The sequence below is a fragment of the Alnus glutinosa genome, chromosome 14, assembly GCF_958979055.1.
Source record: "Alnus glutinosa chromosome 14, dhAlnGlut1.1, whole genome shotgun sequence".
Lineage (NCBI taxonomy): Eukaryota > Viridiplantae > Streptophyta > Magnoliopsida > Fagales > Betulaceae > Alnus > Alnus glutinosa.
The window spans coordinates 14,889,089-14,913,592 of record NC_084899.1 but is presented as its reverse complement, the minus strand read 5'-3'; the positions used below and the strand labels follow the sequence as shown (position 1 = coordinate 14,913,592).

At 45.9% G+C, this 24,504-nt stretch overlaps 1 pseudogene; it reads left to right on the top strand.

Moving 5' to 3' along the window:
- Nucleotides 1-5,225: 5,225 nt before the first annotated feature.
- Nucleotides 5,226-23,516, top strand: LOC133856729 (omega-amidase, chloroplastic-like; annotated as a pseudogene).
- Nucleotides 23,517-24,504: the final 988 nt, after the last annotated feature.

Below are 24,504 nucleotides of genomic sequence, written 5' to 3'. Positions count from 1 at the left end.
CCTCCGAATATAGTTCAGATGTCGGCGATAACCGGTTCATTACGTGGGTCACGACCCCGTGTGCCTCTGCTGTAGCTTATGCTTTTATTTCGTCAAGGTTCTTCCCGACGGGGTTCCTCCCTTCGTCTGTCTTGATGATTTTCTTGGTGCTTCTGAGGGGAGCAATCTCTGTGTCTCAGTTCTTGGTCTTGATGCCTCCGAGACTCCTGATTCTACCGAGGCTGGCCCTGGTTAGCTGCTATGAAACGGAGTAGTTTCTCGTTTTTGATGAACTTCTAGATCAAGATTCTGAGGTTTCTGCATTCCTCGGTGATGTAGCCTCATGCATTATGGAATGCCCAGAATTTGTTTCTGTTTTCTTCTTTCACGTACTTCTTGTGAAGTGGATAAAGCTTCTCGTACTGCGGGTCCCTCTTGATTTCCATCAACACCTCGTTAATGGGAGAATTCAACGGAGTCCACTCATCTATGGAAAACTGGTAATACTTCGCAGGCTCTTTTTTGGTCTCAGTCCATTTTTCTTCCTTCCGAGCTTTTTCTTTCTTCCCGGGGTTGCTTGACTCCTCAATCTTTTGCTTCTGCAATTCCCTCAGAGCCGCGAGGATTTCTTCTTGGTTTACATATTTCTCAATCACATTCGTGAGATTGGCCAGATTCTCAGGATGATTGAGAGCAATCTCGGACATGAGGGGCTCTTCCACCCATAATCCTTGGTAAAGAGCAGCATAAACCATCTCCTCAGTTGGGTTATCAACCATGAGCTTTGGTTGATTGAACCGAATCACATAATCCTTCAGAGACTCGTCTCCCTTTTGGCGCATCGCCATCAATTGATCGGACGGCTTCTTCCATTTTCACCCAACTAGGAATTGGGTTATAAATTTCGTCCGAGATCTTCAAAACTTGTGATGAAACTCGGTGGAAGATTTCGAAACCAGTCTCGGGCAGAACCGGACAAGGTGAGTGGGAAGGCTCGCCAGGCCAGTTCCTGCGGAGTCCCCTGCAGATCCATGTGCGTTTTGTAGTTGTCCAGGTGCTTGGTAGGATCCTCAACCCGGGTATAAGTTTGGATAGCCAAAATTTTGAATTTTTCTGGCAGTTGGACTGCCATGATACACTCAGCGAATGGGGAAGACCTGTTCAAGAGATTGTCTACTCGAGAAATTTTCCCCTGCCCTTTTGCTGGATTTCAAGCTGCAATTGGTTATACTTTTCTTCGTACTTATCATCGAGCATGGCAATGGCTTCATTGAGCCTTCTGGACACCATCCAGTGTTCGATCAACTATGGGATTTCTTTCCAAAATACAGATATAGGAAGGCAGTTGCAACTATCCGGACGATGTGTGTTCCTATCCGGACGTGATCATTCATAAGGCAAGTCGTGCATTCAAAATCCAGACGTCCGGACGTTAGTCTTCATGGTCTAGATGCTTGAGCTTCATATATGGAAATTGCGTGCATCAGATCAACCATCTGGATGACAGCTGTTTTGGTCCGGACTCACCAAGCCTTGATATGGAAATTGCGTGCAGCTAAAGTGCAACCGTCCGGACGTGGCTCAATTTAGGAAAGAATTTCAGCGAATTTGGAAAGCCGATCGCACAGTTGTCCATCTGGACGCCTTATGTCTACCGTCCGGACGGGGCCTAGGAAAACCTAATCAGACACAATTTAGGTCTTCTGTAGCCTATAAATAGAGGCCCCTAGGCTAGAGAATTGTAAGAATTTAGTAGTGAATTCCGTAGAGCGTAGAGAGTTTATTGTGAGGATTATTGTGCTGAAGTGTTCTCTCTCAAGCCGTTACCAAGTGTTGTTGCTGTACTGAATTGAAGTGTATCTTAGGGGTTGACCCTAAGGTAAAGGATTTCATTAAAGACCCCTTCAAGTAGATGACTTGGTTGGGAGGGGTTCATGTTGGGTTACACGTCAGAGTTCAAGGTTCGACCACTGCATAAGGGTATGTGAGTGCTACTGCTTAGTTACTAGTTTTGTCTTCTAAATAGTGGATTAACTAGGTTTAACTGCCCCGGAGTGGTTTTTCTCTTAATAAAGTTTCCACTTCGTCAACAAAATATCTGTCTCTTTATTTTCCGTATTGTGATATTTTGTTGCACACTTTTGCACACACTTGTTAAAATTAAAAGTCCTTTAATTTTCAATCAAGTTTCATTAAAGATGGAAAATTTACGTGAAGTATCAAAAAAAAAAAAAAAAAAACTGCCGAATCTACAAAATAAAAGAAGCTAAGGCTCCTTGGCACTCGGGTCATCAGAGTCTCGGCTAGCCCCAGAAGCCCCAACATCAGCAGTCTTGGCCGGAGCATCTGAATACGCCTACTCAACATCCTCTTCGACCCAATTCGGGACGTCTGGAATCAATTCCTGGCCTATCCCCCTGAGCTCTTCGATAGCTTCATTGGGAACGTCCATAAAATCCATGTACTGCAGCTCGGTGTAATTCAGGCAAGGGGTCGAAGGGTTAAGTACAAAGTTCTTAAGAGAACCAAAACCCCAGCTAAAACCATTAACCCAGGTTTGGTCTCGGACTTTGGTGAAGGCTAGAATCTGGCTATGATACCGATTGGCCTTCTACTTATAATGTGCAGCCTTCGACTTATAGTGCTTGGATTTTTCCAATGCTCCAGGCACTTGGACTCAGCCTTTAGCAGATCTTCCAGAGCAGCCTACCTGCCGGACTCGGCCTCTTTTAGCTTCTCTTCTGCTGCTCGTTGAGCTTCCTTTGCAACCTTCCAAGCCTCTTTGGTGGCCCTTTTCTGCCCCGCTACAATGCCTAATTCATACTGCAATAGAGTATTGCTGGACGAGATGTCTGAGTACTTCGCTTCAACATTATTGAAAAGAATCTTAAACTCCGACAACTCCCAAGCCCTTGCATCCAGCTCGGCAGAAAGTCTGCGGCTAGTCTCCTCGTCCGCTTCTGGCCTCAGCTTGGCATCAACGATCGACTCATCTTATTTAGCCAACTCTAGCTCCCGCTGAGCAAGGAGCTTGCTCAACTTGGCCACTTCAGACTCCAGGGACTGTCGTTGATCGAGTTCAAACTCAAGCTCGGAAACCCGTTGCCTAAGCTCAGCTACAACCGGAACTTGATCCCGAGAAAATCCCCTATGCTGGTCAAAGAGAGCAAGGTTGTCCACTAGTTACTGCCGAACAAGGGAGTCATGAGAAACTCGCCATGGTTTGCAGCTGAACCAAAGCTTCGATCATTTCCTCGGCGGACTACACCCAACTGTACTCCCTCTAAGATAGTCGGCAAGAATGAGGGCCTAAATCGCGTTCATAATGGGTTCGGCCAAACGTTATTCCTCCCAAGCCCCTCATACTCTTGAGCCGGCCTGAAGAATTCGATGGAATCGGGAAGAGACCTGGCTCTTGGCCCGACTTTGTCAGTCCAAGGCCAACAAAGGGCCTGCTGCTCGGACCGACCATGTCAGCTCCGAGGCTAACAAAGGGCCTGCTGCTTGGCCCGGCAGCTTCGCCACTTGACCCAACTTGGGCATCTAGGGACCTCGCCACCCCACCAAAACTAGCAGCCGCATCAGATGTCGGTTTCTCCTGAGCCTCAACCTCGGCTTCAACACAAACAATCAGCGACTCTGGCCGATCTAATTCAATCACTGGGATTGAATTCACTGTAGCCTCAGTCTCGACGGTTGGCAGGGTAGCTCCACCCTTGTCTGAAGCATTTACCTCAACCTCATCTTTATCACGTAGCTTCAAAACTCCACCTATTTCATGGGCCCAAGGCACGGCTTCCTCAGCAGCATTCTGAGTCGGTTGGACCTCGAGAATAACGACCGACAGGGGCTCAGCACGAATCGGAGCATCTCGGACCGCTGAACCCAAGACGATGGATTTAAGATATGACCCAGCGGCCTCCATCCTCCTTCGGCTCCATAGACTTTTTTGATCCTTCCTAGTCCTTTTCTTTACCCTTTCGGGTAGCAGCGTCAGAGCCTTCCTTCGGCTTCTGAGACTTGTTCTCCCTCACTTTCAAGTAAGGGACATCCAAAATCGGGATGTTATATCTAAGAACATTCCGCATGTTCTCATTCGTCACAAGCCGGTCAAAATCCAGCTTGTCTTGATTCTCCTCAACCTTGGAGAAGGCAATCATGGTGTCGACGTTGTCGAGTTGCTCGTCGGTAAGTTCATGGTCCTCGGGGAAGAATGATGACTCGACCACTTCCCACTGGATGAAGACTTTGAAGACTTGTTGTTTCCACTCTCTATTGTTCGAGTTGCTCCACAGTGTCATCTCGCTTCAAAGAAACATGGTACATTGTGAGGAACTTAGCAATAGACATCCTCTTCTGGAGCTCGAGCCTTCATTAGAATGAAGGAGGCGAATAGGTACCTCCATCCGTTTGGCTTGACTTGAGAGGGGGCCACCCCCAAATACACCACAAGTTCCTGAGCTATCACCGAGAATGGAAACCGGAAGCCAGCCATGAACATCCGTTCAAGAATAGCCACATCACCGCCTGCGATGGAAAGTTCGCCGAGCTCTTGAAAATGAAGAGTTACCAAGTACGAAATGTTGTAGCTTCGGATAAGATGATCTTCATCAGATGCTGGGACCAATGTCCTATATTTGTTCTTGTGGGGAACGAGGTTTGGAGCACCACCACCAACATGACCGCCGTCTGAATCGGAACCGGATGCCATTGAAAGTCTTTGAAGGAAGTCGATGAAAGTTCTCAAAGGAAGTCGGTAAAGTACTTGAAGGGGCTCGGTGAAATCAAGAAAAATAACCAGAAAAGGTGAGTATTTGCCGGAAAATGAAAGAAATTGCCAGAAAGATCAGAGAGTGTGAAGGGATTCGAGAGAGTGAAAAGTGAAAGTAAAAAGTGAAATGCGAAGAGGGGTTTATGTAGGCCTTCCTTCGGATACCGAAAAGACGCACGTTAAATGCGCCAAGTCGAAGGGACGATAACTGTCAAATTGATAGCTTGCCTAAAAAGACAAGTCACACGTGCATCTTCACACGTGAGATGAATATCAAGACCGAAATAACCGGGCGTAACCGCACGCGCCGTATCGAAAGTCGAACCGACTTGACAGCGCTGTATCAGAAGTCGAACCGACCTGACAACATCACCTCAAAGCTCATCATGACCAAAATAACGTCATTTCGAACGCTTCTGCTTCCAAGAACATTTGATTTCAAATTTTTCGATATTCTCCAAAAGAACGGTTAGACATGTTTCAAATTTACGAAGTATCTCTAGTGAACCAGCGTAACCAGAATTTGACTCGGAAGCTATTGATCTCTGGGGGGTAATTGTCGGGAAATTATCCCAATCTACCAAATGGGCTGAGCTTCTTATCAACGGAGCCCAGCAGCAAGTCATAGGAATCAGATCCATTGGGCCCTTCAAAAGTAAGGCCCAATGGATCTATAATGATTTTCTATCGATTCCACCTCATCCAGAGTCGATAAAACACCGACTCCCCGATTATTGTGGCATGCACCCCATGATCCAAAGTCAGTTATTTAACCGACCCTTCGATCATCACGGAAGATACCCCATGATCCAGAGTTTGTTAAAGATCGACCTACGATCATCGTGGCCCATGTACCGCGATCCCACGATCCGGATTGTCTACAAATGCTCCAAGCCCGACACGTGGCCCAATAGAGAAAAAGGGATTACTCTCACCACTCCACCTATAAATACCCTCACTAATACGCAGGTATGAAGGGAGATTGCTCTCTGTGATTCCAAAAATATATACACTTGAGATAATATTGATTTAAGCATTGGAGTGGAGTTGTCGGGTTCGCCCAACGCAATTTCCTTTTTTACAGGTTAAAGGCTCTTGCAGATCGACAAGCAACCAAACCGGAATCTGTTTTAACAACAAACTATTTTGTTTGGGTAAAAGTATCAAGATATGTCTTCTCTTCGTATTATTTATGTTTATTGAAGAAGGAATTGAATTTTGAAAAATTGTTACTAATGTTTTCTACTCTGTATTATGTATATGTGATGTATGTAACGTAAGTTTCCTATGGCATGGATTTCCACTCGATATTAAAAGATGAAAAACAGAAGAAAAAAACATAGTTAACGATCACTCCTTCATGATTGCCATAATTTCTTAAATGTTTCTATGTTGCAGGCTGTGGCTAAAACTACACTTCACTTGGCAATTGGGTGGACCAACTCCAACTTCTAAGTGTATGCCAGTATGAGGTCCGTTTGCATTTGCGATTTCAAAAAAATACGATTTAAAATAATAATTTTAAAATGTGCGATTTAAAAAATTAATTTTAAAATGGTAAAATTGTATTTTTACCTTTAAAATCGCAAATTAGCTTTTAAAATTATGCGTTTTAAAAAAAGTACTATATTACCTGCGATTTGAAAAAGCAGATTTTTTTTTGCGTTTTCAAATAGCAATTTTTGAAAATGCAGTTCCAAACGATTTATGTTCTGCAATTTGATTTAAAATTGCACTTATTGTCTATAAAATCGCAATCCCAAACACCCTGGCCGGAAGAGAATGAAATGAAAGCAGCATTATCATCCTTGCTCAGCTCCAAATCTTTGAGTCTCCACCACTCCCCCTCATCTTCTCTCTTGCTCTATTTTCCACTCTAAATTCTTCTCCAGCCCTCTTATTTCCCTCTACCCCAAACACCGCGCTAATTCCACCAATTTCACCAAGATCCACACCGGCTTTGCTCCGATAATGGCCGCCTCTTACAAACCGGAACATGCCAGTGCCCCGCCTGCCGTTTCCTTGCCCACTCCCCTCGTCACCAAGGCAAGGCTCTTTCTCTCATTTATCCTTAATTTCTGTTTCCTTTTCGACAAAACGAAAACTTCAAGTGTGTTTTCTGGTGCCCTGCGATTTTAGTTCAAGATCGAGCTGTGCCAAATTTCGGTGACGCCTGATAAGGAGCGGAATATCGCGCACGCTCGCAAGGCGATCGAGGAGTCCACTTCAAAGGGCGCCCAGCTTGTTCTTTTGCCCGTGAGTACACGCCCAGATTTTGAAAATTCAGATTTTTCTAATCTTATTTTATTTTTATTGACATGAAAGAAGCTGACAAAATCTTATTTGAACATACATAACTGTTGATACAGTATTCCGGTAGGTGACGTGTCGATTAGTAATTTGCCGATGTGCTCCTTCCTCAAAACCTACAAGCAAAAGCTGCGTCGAGGGGTGCCGGCAATCCCACTCCGATGCTTAAGTAAGTGTACTGTTTGAGTGTAAATGATCAAAGTAATGTTAAGGAGATCAAAAGTGTACCTTAACATCTGAATGGACCCTGATTATTTATAGAGATTGAGGAGCAGTTAAGGTAGCTCCCGGTATATGCGGGGATCTGTAGTTGAAGAAGACGTGGCCTCATGATTACGGATATTTTGGGTTGCACGACCGCCTATCTCGGGCACACGATCCTTTATGGGTGACATGTCATTCGAGAAGCTTTGGGCACACGATCTAGCTTTGTATTGTGCGTCGTGCCCCTTAGATCCCAGGTAATCCAGAGATATACGCGGCGTAGATGTCACTAGGTACCCGAGTCGAGTAGTCGGGTCGGTTGAACCAGTTGGGCCCTAATGATCTTGACGGGCTTGGATAGATTACTTTTTCTTGAACCGTTTTGACCTGGTCGGGTGGACCCAATGGGCCTGGAGTTCAGGTTGGGCCTGGTACCCGAGGAGGCCAGTATTTTCCCTAGCAGCTACCCCCCAATTTTCTTATGTAAATTTTTATGCGCAAGGGAATTTAGGGACAATCAACCAATCTTAACTTGTTCCAGGTTTCAAAATGGGTTGGATGCATCACATCGGGGAGGTTTCATTGGTCTGTCATTGCTCTACCTGAAGAGTGTCAACCCGAGGGTTTCCGGATGTCACCTTTTTTTTTAGAAGATCCCGCACTTTTTCAGAAGTTTCCCGCACTTCTTCAAATTCGAAATTCAAATTTTACTTTTAAGATCCCAGGTTTTGAGGTTTGCTGACGTAGGCGATAGGTACATTTAATGCGACTCGACACCTGTTCGGCTTTTGAGGTGTATTGCGGCTGTCAAGTACGAAACTAGAGACCTTTCGGCTGCCGGTTTAGAAGGACGAAAACTGGGCGTGTCCTTTTAGCTCCCGGTTACGGGAGACCGACTAACCTGGATCACCTCCTAGTATAAATACCCATCCTTCTGCATTCAGCCTTTCTCATTCTCGACTTTTCTCGAACTTTTGAACTTCTTTCTCTCTATCTCCTTTAAGACTTTTCCACACATCCTCCTTTTCTTTCTTACAAAATGTTCAACGCGGAAGAATTTCAAGTGGTCGACGTTCTGGAGCTTGAAAAAAAGGAAGTTCTGTCCAAGGAGGATGATGTAGCCAATCAAGATGACGATCCGGCTCAGGGAGAGGAGGCTCCCCGGCCCCTTGTGCCTCTCAACCGCCGAGGGGCTTCTAAGATTCGTGTTCGAGACGAGTTTCGTCTCAGGAACAACTACAACATTCTTCCCTCAGTACTCCTTCACTTTTAGAATCCGACTACCCAGGAGATTCATGGTGGCGACTTTATTATTCATGAGCGGATGCTACTGGTTGAGCTTCGATTTCCTTTTCCGGACATTGCTCGGGAGCTAGTGTTGTATCTCAAAGTCGCCTCGAGTTAGATTGCGCCGAACGCGTGGAGATACTTCTTCGTATCTTTCATTCTGTGGCGCACGGTGCTGGAGGCCCGAATGACAATCCCGGAGTTCTTCAATGTGTACTGGGTGAACTATAAAAGGGTAGGTGTAGTGGAGTTCACTGTCCGAACAAACCCAAGCTTCATCTTCCTTTCTCCAAATTACTCAAACAACCGGGGGTGGAGATCCGAATTTTTTAGGTCCTCGGGTGAATGGGAGTCGGCTGCACCAGTGGCAGAGGATCAGAGGATGCCCCGGGAGTGGAGACCCCTTCAAATCGATTGGAGGGAGGCCCTGGCCCTTAATGCAACCGGGAGGAGGAGGGTTGCTACCATGTTGACCTTCTTTTAGACCCCGACAAACGTGTTGAAGATCGACTACGATAACATTGTCACAGACGAGAACATGTGGAGGGTTCTCAAATACCGAATTCCCACTGGCAAGGTTTGGTATGACCGGAAGGGGAAAACAATGGTGAGGAAATTCGGGAGCGAAGCAGCTGCTACCCCTCGAGTCAAGGCCCCAGGGGTTGCTCCCGGGCCAAAGAGGAGCGTTAAGCTGAAAACAGACGCTCCCAAATCGAAAAAGGTCGGCAAGTCGACCACTATCCCAAGAGTGATGGCTATGCCTCAGAGTGACCGTATCCCAGGCGTCCTTGCCAAAGTAACCGAACCCGAGAGCAGGACAATTGGAGCTTCTGGAAAGGAGACCCCGACTGCTTCTGCCTCGACAACGGAAGCGTCCAAGAAGAAGGCTCCAATTGCTTCACCAGGGGATCGCCCGACTGGAATTACCCCTGCACCCGGCTCCGATGTGATCGAAATCGAAGACGAACCTGAAGAATCGGTGAAGGGGGTTCCCCTGAATCGGAGTGAGGCCAAGCACAAAGGGAAGGAGAAATTGCAAGGGTCACCGAAGATGACTTGCTTCGCCTCGGATCCTCGAGAGTACACGCTTACTCGGGCCAGTGAAGCTGAGCTTCTCTTTGGTTGTCCGCGCATTGTATTGCAACCGTGATGGTTACACAAGAGATCCCGACAAAGCCCTCCCTTCCGGACTCCACCACTTTAGCCGCGCCAATTACTGGGAAGCCCTCGGATCGATCCCCAATTCCAGAGACCGTGGCTCGCTTAGAGTCTGGTGCTGGTTTGGTACTCGGAGACCAACCACCAGCGGAGCCTGAAACGTCCCTTAGACTCGAGGATGGCTTGGGGACCGAGGACCGCATGGTGATGGAAACCAAGGATCACCTAGAAACTGAGGCCGCAGATTTGTTGGAACCGTTAAGGCTTAGATCCAGCTGCGTTGATAGATTCCCCGGGAGCCGAGAGGCTTGAGAAAAACCAGCCCGAGACTCGAAACACTTTGCCGGGTTGCGGGGAAGCTAGTACCTCCCGACCAGGAGCATTAATAGGCTCCCTAAGGGAGGGTTTATTGGCTTGTCCCTTGGATACTCTGATGGAGATACTCCCAGAGGAGTCTTCGTTTGTGGCCGGGACTGGTTCCTCGGGAGAACTCGTGGAGGCGATACTTCATGCCCAGCTTCAAGTAAGTTTCGTAAGTTAAAAATAATCTCTTATACACATTATTTTTCTTCTTACCCTCTTTTTTTTTGTAGGGTATAATAAGGTCGGTTGCCTTGTGGAGAAACCACCAGGGAGATACCGCGATTCAACCATCTCTGAAAGCCAAGGTTACCGAGATGCAGTTCTGAATTCAGGAGCTGGAATTTAAGGTGTCCCGGGCCGATGATTTGGAGTCTGAGATCGAGGCCTTAAAGAAGGACATTCAGATCCGAGATTAGACCATTGAGGCTCGAGACAAAGATCTGGTTTTAGCTCAGAAACAGGCGGAGGAGGCTTGTGCCCAGGCTCTTGGAAGTGAGAAGACCCTCGATCGGGTGTTGACCAACCTGACTAAGGCTAACGGAGGCAAGGCCGCTCTGACTGCCCGGGTAGTCGAGATGGAGTTGGAGAAGGACTCGCTGGTAGGCGACAAGCTAGCCCTCACCGAGAAGCAAAAGGAGGCTCATGCTCGATACAAGAAGCTTCAGAAGAAAAGCCACCATTACAAGTCTAAGTCCAAGCGCTTGAAGAAGCAACTTGCTTTGGTCCCGTAGCTCCGAGGCCTCAGCTGGGGCCGGGGATCAAACTGGGGATTCGAGAGCTTGAGAACTATACTTCTCCACTCGGAAGTTTTTGAGGTCAATCCGGAGACCGTGACTCCTGATCTCATCAAGATGCCGGAGACTGCCAGCGATGAGCTTCAGACTTTGGGAGTGGAGTTTTTCCTGGATATGGAAGACTGGACCGAAGATGCTCCAAATCCTTATCGAGATGACTTGACATCCGGGCTTTCTGTTTAGGACTATACTCCCGAGAATGAAGAAACCGAGGAGGTTGAGGCTAGTGACAAAGTGGACTCGGTCGGGAGCCCAAACTTATTATTTTTTTTTTAAACCCGATTGTATTTTGAACTTAGATTTTAAGTTTTACAACCGAGTTAGCTTGTAACTAGAATTACTATTTTGCAATTAAAATTATTGCTTAATTTGAATGTGTTGAATTGCTGCTTGCGCTACCGAGCTACCCCCAAATGACTTCCAGGTTCAATGCTTGATTGCAGTTGATTTGATCTGGTTTGATGTGATCCGAGTCACCCCCCAATGACTTAGACAAATTTGGGGATTTGTCTGAGCCATTACCGAGGAACATGACCTGTGCGTGTGTTCCGAGTCAGTTGTGTTTCAAACCGAGGGGAACAACACTTTGATTTGATCTGGTTTGATTTGAACTGAGTCACCCCCCAATGACTTAGACAAATTTGGGGATTTGTCTGAGTCATTACCGAGGGACATGACTTGTGTGTGTGTTCCGAGTCGGTTGTGTTTCAAACCGAGGGGAAGAACACTTTGATTTGATTTGGTTTGATTTGAACTGAGTCACCCCCCAATGACTTGGACAAATTTTGGATTTGTCTGAGTCATTACCGAGGAACATGACCGGTGCGTGTTCCGAGTAACAACACTTTGATTTGGTCTGGTTTGATTTGAACAGAGTCCCCCCCCCCAATGACTTGGACAAACTTTGGATTTGTCTGAGTCATTACCAAGGGACATGACCGATGTGTGTGTTCCGAGTCGGTTGTGTTTCAAACCGAGGGGAACAACACTTTGATTTGAGCTGGTTTGATTTGATCTGGTTTGATGTGAACTGAGTCACCCCCCAATGACTTAGACAAATTTGGGGATTTGTCTGAGCCATTACCGAGGAACATGACCTGTACGTGTTCCGAGTAACAACACTTTGATTTGATCTGGTTTGATTTGAACCGAGTCACCCCCAAATGACTTGGACAAATTTTGGATTTGTCTGAGTCATTACCAAGGGACATGACTGGTGTGTGTGTTCCGAGTAACAACACTTTGATTTGAACCGAGTCAATAATACGGATAGAACGATGTGCAAATTTCTAAGCAAATTGAATGTACTGAAAGCATATTCAATTACAGGTGATTCACATAAAGTACTTCTTCAGATGCTCGGCGTTCCATGCTCTCGGTAGTTCCTTGCTGGTTGTATCGATCAGATGATATGCCCCTTTTTCATGACATCGTATTTCTTTGTAGGGACCTTCTCATTGAACTCCGAGTTTTCCTTTGGTTGGTTCTTTAGTAATCGGGCTTACTTTTCTCAAGACCCAATCTCTGAGTTGGAACTTCCATGGGTTCACTGTTTTATTGAAGTAACGGGCGGCTCGGTCCTGGTATGCTGCCCATGTGACCTGTGCTTCATCTCTTCTTTCTTGTAACAAGTCCAGATTGAGCTTTATTCCTTCGTCATTGAGTTCTGGATTGTAATGTGAAACCCAGAAGCTTGGTGATCCGACTTCTGCCAAGATAACCGCCTCGGTTCCATATGTTAAAGAGAATGGAGTAGCACTAGTTGGAGTACGTGTTGTGGTACGATAGGCCCATTGTACCTCGGGGACATACTCGGCCCAAGCTCCCTTCTCCCTACCGAGCTTCTTCTTCAGTGTTTTGAGAAGTTTTTTGTTTGTGGCCTCCACTTACCCATTTGTCGGTGGGTGAATCAGAGTGGAATAATAATTTCGAATATGAAGTTCGATGCACCATTTGCGAAACAGTCCGCAGTCAAATTGCTTTCCGTTGTCAGTAACAAAGGCATGCGGGATATCGAATTGACATATGACCGAGCTCCAAAGGAATTTTGTTACATTGTCGGTTGTAATGGTGGCCAATGCCTTGGCTTTGGCCCACTTGGTGAAATAGTCTACTGCGACAAGAAGGAATTTCCACTTTCCTTTTCCCGGTGGCATGGGTCCGACTATGTCAACCCCCCATTTCGCAAATGGCTAGGGCGAGGTGATCGGGCTAAATTTTTCAGGGGGGTTCTTCATCACATAAGCAAATCTTTGACAGTTGTCGCATTGTTGAACTAGCCTGACCGAGTCCTTGTTCATTGTTGGCCAATGATACCCGGCTCTCATTGCCTTGTGTGCCAGCATCCGAGAGCATGAATGGTTCCCGTAGACCCCTTCGTGTATTTCCTTGAGCACGTATTCCGCCTCCGAGTTCTTGAGACACTTGAGAAGTGGCTCGGTATATCCTTTTCGGTAAAGTACTCCTCCAATAAGCACGTACCGGGCTGAGTGTATTTTTACCTTACGAGACAACAGCTTGTCGTCAGGTAAGGATCCGTTCCGGAGGTACTGAACAACATCTGCAGCCCACTCGGGATTGGTTGATCTTTCTTCGACTTCCATCATATCTAACTTCGGGAAGATTGAAGGTTCGGTTTGCACCACCACCTCGTAGGCAGATGTTTTGATGATGGGCTCGGTTCCAGAGCCCATTTTGGAGAGGGCATCAGCCTATACATTGTCCTCCTGAGGAATTTTTGTCATAGCGGTCCTCTCAAAGTTAGATTGATGTTCACGTACCTTATTGAGATATTGGATCATTTTTTGACCTTGAGCCTCGGAAAGTCCCTGCACATGGCTTACTACCACCTGAGAATCACTTTTGATTTCTAAGTTTTTTGCTCCCATCTCTCGGGCTATAGAGAGCCCGGCCAACACGGCCTCATACTTCGCTTCATTGTTGGTGGTAACAAAGTCCAACTTGATTGTATATTGGAAATTTTTTCTATTCGGTCATGCAAGAGTGACACCGACTCCGCTTTTCCGGTTAGCTGAGGAACCATCTACATAAGCTACCCAGGTCTCTTTCTTGGGCAGTTCTTCGCTCTCGGGTGTATTGCCGAATTCCAAATGGAAGTCAGCTAGGACTTGGCCCTTGATGGAAGTTCGGGGATGGAATTCTATGTCGAATTGCCCCAGTTCTACCAACCAGTTCAACAACCTGCCAGAGAGGTTTGGTTTTTGCAATATCTTCTTCATTGGATACTCGGTTAACACTCGTATGGCATGTGCTTGAAAGTATGGCCTTAGTCTCCGTGCCAAGACAATTAAGGCAAAGGCCAATTTTTCAATCTGGGGATACCTCTCCTCGGCTCCATGGATTTCTTTACTGGTAAAATACACCAGTTTTTGGATACCTGAGTCCTCCCGAACCAAAGCTAAGCTGACAGCCGAGGGAGATACTGCTAGGTAGAGATAGAGTATTTCCCCTTCATCCGGGCGGCTCAGGAGTGCCGGATTGGTCAAATATTCTTTTAACTTCTCGAAGGCTTCCTCACACTCGCTATTCCATTCGAATGCTTTTTTCAAAATCTTGAAAAACGGGAGACATTTATCTGTGGACTGGGAGATGAACCGGTTTAAGGCCGTTATTCTCCTGGTAAGCTACTGCAGTTGCTCGGTGGTCTGAGGCGATTGCATGCCTAAGACAGCACTCACTTTCTCGGGATTTGCCTCGATTCCCCTCTGCGAGACCATAAATCCTAAGAATTTCCTGGAAGAGACACGGAAAGCGCATTTGGCTAGATTGAGCTTCATCTTGTGATTCCTTAGTGTCTGAAAAGTCTCCCTCAAGTCTACTATATGGCCGGTGGCTCGGATGCTCTTGAAGAGCATGTCATCAACATAAACTTCTATGTTTCGTCCGATCTGACCTCGGAACATTTTGTTGACTAACCTCGTATGTGGCCCCAGCATTCTTTAGACCGAATGGCATCATCTTGTAGCAATATAGACCTCGGTCGGTGATGAATGATGTTTTTTCTTGGTTGATTTCGTCCATGTGTATTTGGTTGTAACCCGAGAAGGCATCCATGAACGTGAAGAGTTCATGCCCGGATGTAGAATCTACCAGTAAATCGATCCGGGGCAAGGGGAAGCTATCCTTGGGACATGCTTTGTTGAGGTCGGTGAAATCGACGCACATTCTCCACTTTTCGGTGTTTTTTTTTTAACTAAAACCACATTGGCCAGCCACTCGGGGTAATCCGCTTCTCGGTTAAACCCGACTTGTAGGAGTTTATGCACCTCCTCGGCTACAGCCTGATTCGTTTCAAGAGCAAAACTTCGTCTTCGTTGCTTGACCAGTCGGTGGCTCGAGTCGACCCTTAGCTTGTGGACTATCACGGAAGGAGGTATCTCTGGCATATCATCATGGCTCCATGCAAAAACGTCTTCATTTCGTCTCGGGAATGCTACCAAGGCCGCTTTCATTTCAGGGGAAAGCTGCGAGCCTACCCAGATCTTTTTCTTTGAGTCGCCAAGCTCGAAGTCTTCCAATTCCTCGACCAGCTCCCCCAACTGTGATTGCTATTTTTCGTCGTCTTTGGTCTTCTCTCCGAGACCCATAACTTCAGGGAGCTTTTTCAAGCTTGTGTTGTAGTATTCTCGAGCCATCCATTGATTTCCCTTTTCAACGCCGACCCCTTCCTCGGTGGGAAATTTCATGCTCAGGTGGGGGGTTAAGGTTACAGCATTGAGATCATTGAGAGCCGTTCTTCCGAGGATGGCGTTGTAAGCCGAAGGTCGATCTATTATTAGGAATCGGACCATTATTGTCCTTTGCCTCGGGTATACACCTGCCATGACCCGGAGCTCGATCGACCCAAGTGGGAGCACCTGTTCTCCTGTGAATCCCACTAGCAAATGCCTAGTCGGGACCACTTTTCTTCGATCAATCTTCATGAGCTCAAAAACTGACCTATAAAGGATGTCAACTGAGCTTCCAGTGTCTATCAGGATGCGATGTATCTAGTGGTTGGCAATGGCTAAGCTTAAAACCAAAGCATCGGTATATGGAAGAGATACCTATGCATAGTCATCGTCCGAGAACCCGATCACCTAGGCCTCGCGTTTCCGGACTTTGGAGGTTTCTGCATTGAGTATACTTCGAAGTCCTTCATTTGCCTTGCATATTCCTTCCGAGCCGAGCTCGACTCTCCTCCTCCTCCGATACCCCCATCAATTGTGTGTATTTCTGGAAGGTTTTCCTGTGGTGCTGTCGGGCTTGGCTCCTGCTTCTTTCTCATGCAACCCGAGGATCTGGCCTGCGTTCTGGTTCCCTGGCCCTTTCCCGATCTCTTTCTCGGTCATTCCGAGGATTGTTTTGATTCTGGTGAAACCGATTGTGATCTTCCCGGGGGCGGTTGCCGTGCCCTGGGTCCGGTAGAATCCTTTGATTTACAAAGAATCAGACAAGCTTCCCATTCTCTATGAAGAATTCTATCAGGATTCTCAAGGAAATGCAAGCTTCGGTGCGGTGCCCGGTGGTATCGTGGAAAGCACAATACTGGTCTGCATATGGTGAATTTGGGTTCACAAGTACTGGCCTCTAGGTTTTCAGTACATAGGGTCTCGCTTTATCTCTAGGAGAACATCCGTGATGGGAGAGTTGAGGGGAGTCTAATTGTGATCTCGGAGCGACTCCTGATCTCGCTTTGGTCTAGCCTCCTCTCCTTCCGGAACACGCCTATGTTCTTTTTTTCGAGGATCCTTTTTCTTCTTCTGACGCTCGGAGGTGGACGGGTGAGCCTGCTCGGATCCCAATAGGGCTCGGAGTGTTTCCTCCTGGTTGATGTACTTCTCGGCCTTACTCATGAAGCCGTCTAGATTCTGATGAGGCTTTCAGGCTATATCGGCCATGAAAGCCCCATCTTTTCGGATTTCCTAGAAAAGGGCTTCGTATATGAAATCGTCGGTTACTGTCTTAGCTTCGAGCCATGCCTGGTTAAATCTCATGAAGAAGTCTTTAAGGGACTCCTCGGGTCCCTGGTGCAATGACATCAAGGATCTGGACGGCTTCCTTCTGACTCTCTCGGCCATGAAATGCATTAGGAACATCCTTCCGAGGTCATCGAAGTGACGAATGGAGTTTGGCAGAAGTTTCCTGAACCAATCGCGGGCATTGCCCGAGAGGGTAAGAGGGAAGGCTTGGCGGGCTACCATCTCGGGTGTTCGGTGGAGGTCCATGTGGGCACGGAAATTATCCAGATGCTCCATGGGGATCTTCAAGGCCTGTGTAAAATGGGATCTCAGGGATTTTGAATTTCTCGGGAAGACGATTGTTGGCCACATCCTCAGTGAATGGAGAGGTAGTCTTCTGTAAAAGATTTTCGACTAGGGAAGCTTTTCCCTTGTCGTTTCGCTGGATAGCTGCGGTGAGAATGTTGCATCTTTGTTCCAACCGAAAGATCATCCCTTGCACGGCCTGTTCAGCCTCGGTTTGAGGAGGGGGAAGATTCCCAGGGATATCTTCCTCATGGTCATTTCTTTCCCCAGACCCTTCAACCCGGCTGCCTTCGTGTCTTTCTTCCTCTCGTCATTCACCGATGTGATTATCGTGAGCCTCTCGATTTTCTGGATTTGTGATTGTCCGATGAAGTTCAGGGACCCGAGCCTGGAGGATGGCATTCATAGTAGCCAAATCCTCAATACTTTTAGCCATATGTTCCATTCTTTTATTCAAGCGAGTGAGTTGGGGATCGTTTGAGTTTCCTTCCTCCCGGGCATTTCGGTCATCCTGGGGCATGCTGTTCGCGTCTGATCTAGTGTTCACCATAGCTGATTTTTAGTAGAAAAACGACACAAGTCAGTTCCCACAGACAGTGCCAAACTGTTGATAAAGTATTCCGGTAGGTGACGTGTCGATCAGTAATTCACCGATGTGCTCCTTCCTCAAAACCTGCAAGCAAAAGCTGCATCGGGGGGTGTCGACAATCCCGCTCCAATGCTTAAGTAAGTGTATTGTTTGAGTGTAAATGATCAAAGTAATGTTAAGGAGATTAAAAGTGTACCTCAACATCTGAAGGGACTCTAATATTTATAGAGATGGAGGAGCAGTTAAGGTAGCTCCCGGTATATGCGGGGATCGGTAGTTGAAGAAGACGTGGCCTCGTGTGTACGGATATTTCGGGTTGCACGACCGCCTATCTCGGGCGCACAATCCTTTATGGGTGACATGTCATTGAGAAGCTTCGGGCACACGATCTAGCTTTGTATCGTGCGTCGTGCTCCTTAGATCCCGGGTAATCCCTAGATATACGCGGCGTAGATGTCACTAGGTACTCGGACCCGGGTAGCCGGGTCGGTTGAACCGGTTGGGCCCTAATGATCTTGACGGGCTTGGATAGATTACATTTTCTTGAACCATTTTGACCTGGTCGGGTGGACCCAATGGGCCTAGAGTTCGGGTTGGGCCTAGTACCCGAGGAGGCCAATATTTTCCCTAACAATAGCATTTAGCAAGAAGCAAGATATTCCCTGAGATTAGAAATTTGAAATTGTGACTGGATTTTTGAATATCAGGAAATATGGAATAGCCCGTATTCGAATGATTGCTTCCCAGTCTATGCTGAGGACATTGATGCAGGCGGTGATTCATCTCCTTCGACAGCCATGCTGTTTGAAGTTTCTCGTCTTCTGAAAATCACAATAGTTGGTGGCTCTATACCAGAACGTTCTGGGGATCGAGTGTATAATACTTGTTGCGTCTTTGGTACTGATTGGAAAGCTGAAAGCTAAGCATAGGAAGGTACTGTTCGAGACGTACCCACAGTAGATGCCAATGTTGTTGTGGCAAGTACGGGTTCAACAACTCTTTGATACTTGGACTAATGATAGGGCAGAGAAAATTTAATAATTTAATTACCATCCTAATACTTTTTCTTCACTGGTGGGCCTAAACTCTCGCCCAATTAACAAAGTCCAATTAAAATAGGATAAATTGTATTCAAACTCAAGAACTGAAACCCTGATGAATTACCGATTATTCTAAAAACTTAAGCTGATACAAAACGTTGAATTTAATCATTTTATGTTACTCTGTTTGGGTTCTGCTATCCTTATTTCTCTTCTGTTCATTAGTATATCCCTTTAGGTTGTGATTTGTGATAGCAAATACTGTTTTGCACTGATCAATAGTCTCTGGTACGAAATTTCACGACATTTCTTACCATTCTAAAATTGATATTAAGGTGCATTGATAGAAACACGTTTTTGACATCAGGTGCTCACTTGCTATGCTATCCTGGGGCATTTAACATGACAACTGGACCATTGCATTGGGAGTTATTGCAGAGGGCAAGTTAGTGATAAATTTCACTTATTGCACAAACTTGTATCCCTCGAAAAGTTCTCTACTATTGTAAATCAATGTGATAGTTTGATATCTTGAGGCTCTTATCCCCCCCCTTTATCCGTTCCCCCCCTTGGTTATTTAGTGATTTCCTTTAAGTTCATGTATAGAAGTGTAATTTATGCTATCTTTTAGCTTTACATGCTATCCTGTGAGTTTATTCAATGATTACCGGTAAGTTTCTGTATAGAAGTGTAATTTATGCTATCTTTATCTTTACATGATAATTGTAATCATTCTTTTACTCATGTGTAGGGCTGCTGCCAATCAGGTATGCTAACGAAATCCACTTTTCTTGTTGTATATGGCAAGTCTTGTGGCATTTGGACAGAGAAGGTTTGTTGTTTTCTCAGTCCCCGTCTCTGAAGTTCGCATCTTTTAGAATGATTCCATGCCCACTTTATTGATATTTTTCAGTCGCTATATTCTTATTTTTAATAGATTGATCTCAACATATAAGAGAATCAAGAATGTTTTTAATGATGGTATTAACAAAGATAATACAATTTCTTTTTTAATAGAAAGCATACCTATCGATATGCTGGACAATACTAGCAGATTAGGGTGCCCACACCATATATAGCTAGGACTGGAGTTCTTGGAGTATTCTTTGGAACAGATTCTGTAATGATGTCTTTCATGCATTTCTATTCTAAATTTGGTCATAGTTGGCAGGTTTACAGAGGAAGTTTGGTGACTATTACCTAGCTTATTCATAAACTTCACAGCTGATGTTTGGCCAATAAACATGATTTAGCATTTCTTTTGAGTCTAGAAAGCCTTGCTGCTTCACATGTAATCAAATGACCAGTAATCTCTTGGGAGACATCAAAATTGATTGCGAGCTTGTCTTTTTATTTTTATTTTTTACAAACTGATGAGGAGTGTCTCATGCGTGTTTATTTTGTTGAAAATTTTAAATCACAGTTATATGTGGCAACCTGATCACCTGCCCGAGATGCTAGAGCTGGTTATGTGGCTTGGGGCCACTCCACTCTTGTTGGACCAGTAAATGATCCTTGCTGTCAATGCCCCCATCGATATAGTATGTTTGTTGAAAGGGCAACGGGATGTATGTAAGCTGACGAAGGATCGTTTGTCCAACAATTTGAAGACCAATTCAGCATTTTGACAAGGCTCAAACAAATAGCGTTTGTGCGTAACTACCAGAATCAGTTTGAGAAGTTGCGTAGCCACGTGGGTCGACTGTCAATCAAGAATCAGATAAATTGTTTTGTAAATGGCTTTGAAGGACCCTCTAAGAACAGATGTTCAAGCCACCAAGCAAAGCATGCTGACTTCAACGATGGTTCTCGCACATGTGTACGAATCACTTCAACTCTTTATTCAGCCGCTGCGTCCCCTGCACCATCACCCTTAAACATCCCGTCCGATGCTGTCTTCTCAGCAGCCACCATCGGTGTCACCCCCGAATAACCATCTATCGCCATAGCTCCACTAAACTGCAGGACCAACACAACCATGGGTTTTGCTCCAATTGCGATGCGCTGATTGAAAAGGGCCACCTTTGCAGCAATCTGTTCTTCAAGGAAGGGGAATATGCGGGAAACAGAGAGGTCAAAAGGGAGACCTAGATGCGAAGGGATCATCCCAGTGCGTCACTGTTCGCAACGGAGCGGAACTGTACGAGGTTGTCTGCCCGTGACTGTACGTAGTCGTGTGTTGTCAACCCAGGGGCTCCATCTGCACAGAACCGTTCGCCTTTTCACCACGGTGCAACACCGAGTGGGAAGCAGACTAGTGTTCGTAGATCACTGGAGATGAGTGGGCTGCGTGAGACGACGTACCGTGTGTTGAAGAGGACCCATGAGCTGCGATTTGCACCGCACCTGCCATCTGCTGAACAATGGGAGCAACCCAAGTTGCTTTCAAAGAGGACCTATGCACTGCGACCTGCTCCGCACCGGCCACCTACACAGATCTGGGTGCGATGTGGATTGCGCCAAACGAGCACGGAGCTCGTGGAGGAAACAGAGGCGTTGATGGAGATCCAACTACGGCCAAAACATATGTAGCTTGCGGAGACGGAAGAGAAGCCGACGGAGAGTCAGCCGTGACAAGTGTCTGAAGTGCCTGAAACCCGTAGCGGAGGAAGAGGAGTCGACGAAGATGCAGTGGCAGAGACTTGTGGGAATGAAGCAGTGAAGGACAAAAATGAAATTGATGTAGAAGAGCCACCGAGAGAGAACGCCAAGCCGATTGGCAAGCTGGCAAGGTTATTCGGGAGAGGGAGAGGTTGGAGGTGCCACGATGATGCATTTGAGCTCAATTGCCACTGTTATGGGTTGGGGGTGGGGGGTTGGGGAGCTCCTGAAAATTTCAAAGAAAAACGTTACGTGGCAATAATTAAGGATATTGCCTAGACCAAATCGGAGAGCAGGATAGTAACTTGTAGTGGTTTTAAATGCCTGAAGAGGCAAAGCGACAAGATGGTGGAAGCTAGGGCCGAGCATCGGTCGGGCGGGCGGGCGGGCGGGCGGGCGCGGGGGGGGGGGGGGGGTGGAGGGATGCCCCTTTTTGGTACCGCCCCGCACCCCTACGGATTACGAAAATTGTACCCGGAAACCACATAAAATGGAGAGAACTCGTGCAGTGTGGGGTGATGCGGGGCGGGAGGTGTGGGTTGTGCGGGGATATGCAGGTTTAATACCTAGATCTAGAAGTATGAAAAACCAAACCAAAGCCAGCTTTTCTCAGGAATCAAACAAGAAAATTAGATTCAAACAAAATCAAATTCAAACAAAAAAATCACAAACAAATCACAAAAGCCAGATTCAAACAAATCACAAAAAAGGGATGAGAGGTCACTAACCTCAAGATCGGTGACTCGGTGAGGCCTCTTGAAGCGAGCGTCAACGATCTTCCCGCCATTCTTGGTCTCCTCGTCAACCCTGATATGGAGCTTCATGACGTCCCCACAAAACCGGTGACTCGGGAAGGCCTATCAACTTCTATAATTCCATTGGAGCAGACGCAGCACGCAGGAAATCGTGAAGAAGAAGAAGAAGAGGCGAAGGTGTGCGGGGTGCAGCGCTAGGGTTTAGGAAGAAAAGAAAGGAAAATGTGAAGAAAAGGGGGGGGGGGGGGGGTGCGACACTGCTAGGGTTTTTTGTTTTTTGTTTTTTTAATTGTGTGGTGCGGGTGCGGGGTGGGGTGGGTCCCCAGGATTTTTAAAAACCCCAACCCGCAACCCACCTCGCCCCGCACTGTTATATCATTTTTGGACCCGTACCCGCAAAAAATCAACTAAAGCCGAAAATTTTAGGGGCGGGGCATGCGGGTTGGGGCGGGTCCGCGGGTATTTCATAAACCCCGGTGGAAACTGGCAATCAATTAATAGAAAAGAGCTATTTTATAGTTTTCATTGGATGATGTGCCGAGTTTGAAATGCACAAGTGTGTTGTGCATTTTGTTCCCATATACAAGCAACTACCAAGTCGCACAGAACACCTTGGTTTTATTGTACAGAAAGTGTACACCGTCAAAAGGAAACTGTGGGAACTAACTGATAACGACTATGAAGAGAACAAGCAGTAAGAGATTGAGCTTCTTCTTCAGAAAGCATGATCTCATTTGGGGAATCTTCTTGACATTAAGATGAAAGCACGTAATGGGTTTATTTGGGGTAGGTTCTTCAGAGAGAACCTGAGCCTCACAACAAGGAACGTGTTAATAAAATTTATCCATACTTCATTGATCTCAAACGAGTTCATAAATAGACTTCCAAATAAAATGAGATTAAAATTAATCCTACTAACAAACACTATCTAGATAAAATAATCACCATACTTAAAAGATAACTACCCTTGAATTATTTCTCCTAATCCAATCACCTACCCCAAATTGAATTATTAATGTTAATCCTAATCTTATCTCTGGGCTGAGCACTCAACACACCTATATATGAATTTGGTGAAGCTCTTTAGGCTGGTAAGTAATCTTATCAAATAAGTACTTACAAAACTGTGGCAGTTTGGAGAAGTCCTGGCAACCACCGAACACTAGGAGGCTATAATCATAGCAGAGATTGATTGTTCACTAATTGAGCTCAGGAGGTAATGCTCCTACGTAACAGACTGTTTTCCCCGTTACTTGCGGAAATGTTTTTACAGTGCTTTATAGTATTCTTTTATCCTAATTCTGTGATTAAAACATTCAGGACAAACCTCCCATTGTCAAAGCAACGGTGAGGTGATCTCTACCAAATGGTAGATATTCAGAGGCTGAACTCTCAGTGACTGGAGTGAGGAATTCTAGAGGACTGTTTTGATGCATGGAAGGATTTTCAGCCAGAAAGGCTACTGCAATGAAAATGGGAGACCATTATATTCGGAGACTCTATTGCACAAACCATTTCAGGTATTTGTATAATTGTATGTGGTGAGTTGGAACTTGAATTTCTGGTTATATAATAATATTGTGTTGGTATATCATCCAGCTCATAAATTTGCTTAAAAGCTTCAACAATGATAACTACCCATCTAAGTTTTATCTTTGGCTTATTATGGTTTAAGAATGAAATGACTACTCAGGCCGGGTTGAGCTGGTTTGGTCAAAATCTTGGGAAGACATTATATGATTATCTAATCAACTTAGAAATAAAAGGGGTAAGGATCGGATCAAATGAGGAGACCTTGAGTAAGTTAAAGAGAAATTTGGGAAATTTGACCATATATGGAGCCATATTGAGTAGCCATAATTCAGAAATTTTTCTGTGACATTGTCGAAGGGCCATATAATTTATTTTGAATGCTGTGATACTGGCTGGCCCTTGTTAGGGAATAATCCCGATCTTGCCCAATGGGCCAGGATCATGGCCCATTAAGACCAATGGCTAATTACCAGGACTGTCATGTCCAAACTCGGTGATTTGCCGTCTCTACGTAAATATCAAGGACGGTTAAAAGCCGACCTTGCGATGACCATGAAGTCCCATGATCTCAAGTCGGTTAAAGACCAACTTGGCAACGATCGTGGAGAATACCTCAGTCCCACGCTCCACACAATAGGAAAATACCCCCACGATCTAAAGCCGGTTGAGGGCTGACTCCGCAATAATCGCGGAGCACGAACCACGACTCCACGATCTCAAGTCGGTTGAAAACCGACTTGGCAACAATCATGGAGAGTATACCTCAATCCCACGATCCGAGTAGTCGACAAGCACTCCAGATCTGACACGTGGTCCAATGGAAAAGCCGGACCGCTCTCAACATTTCATTTATA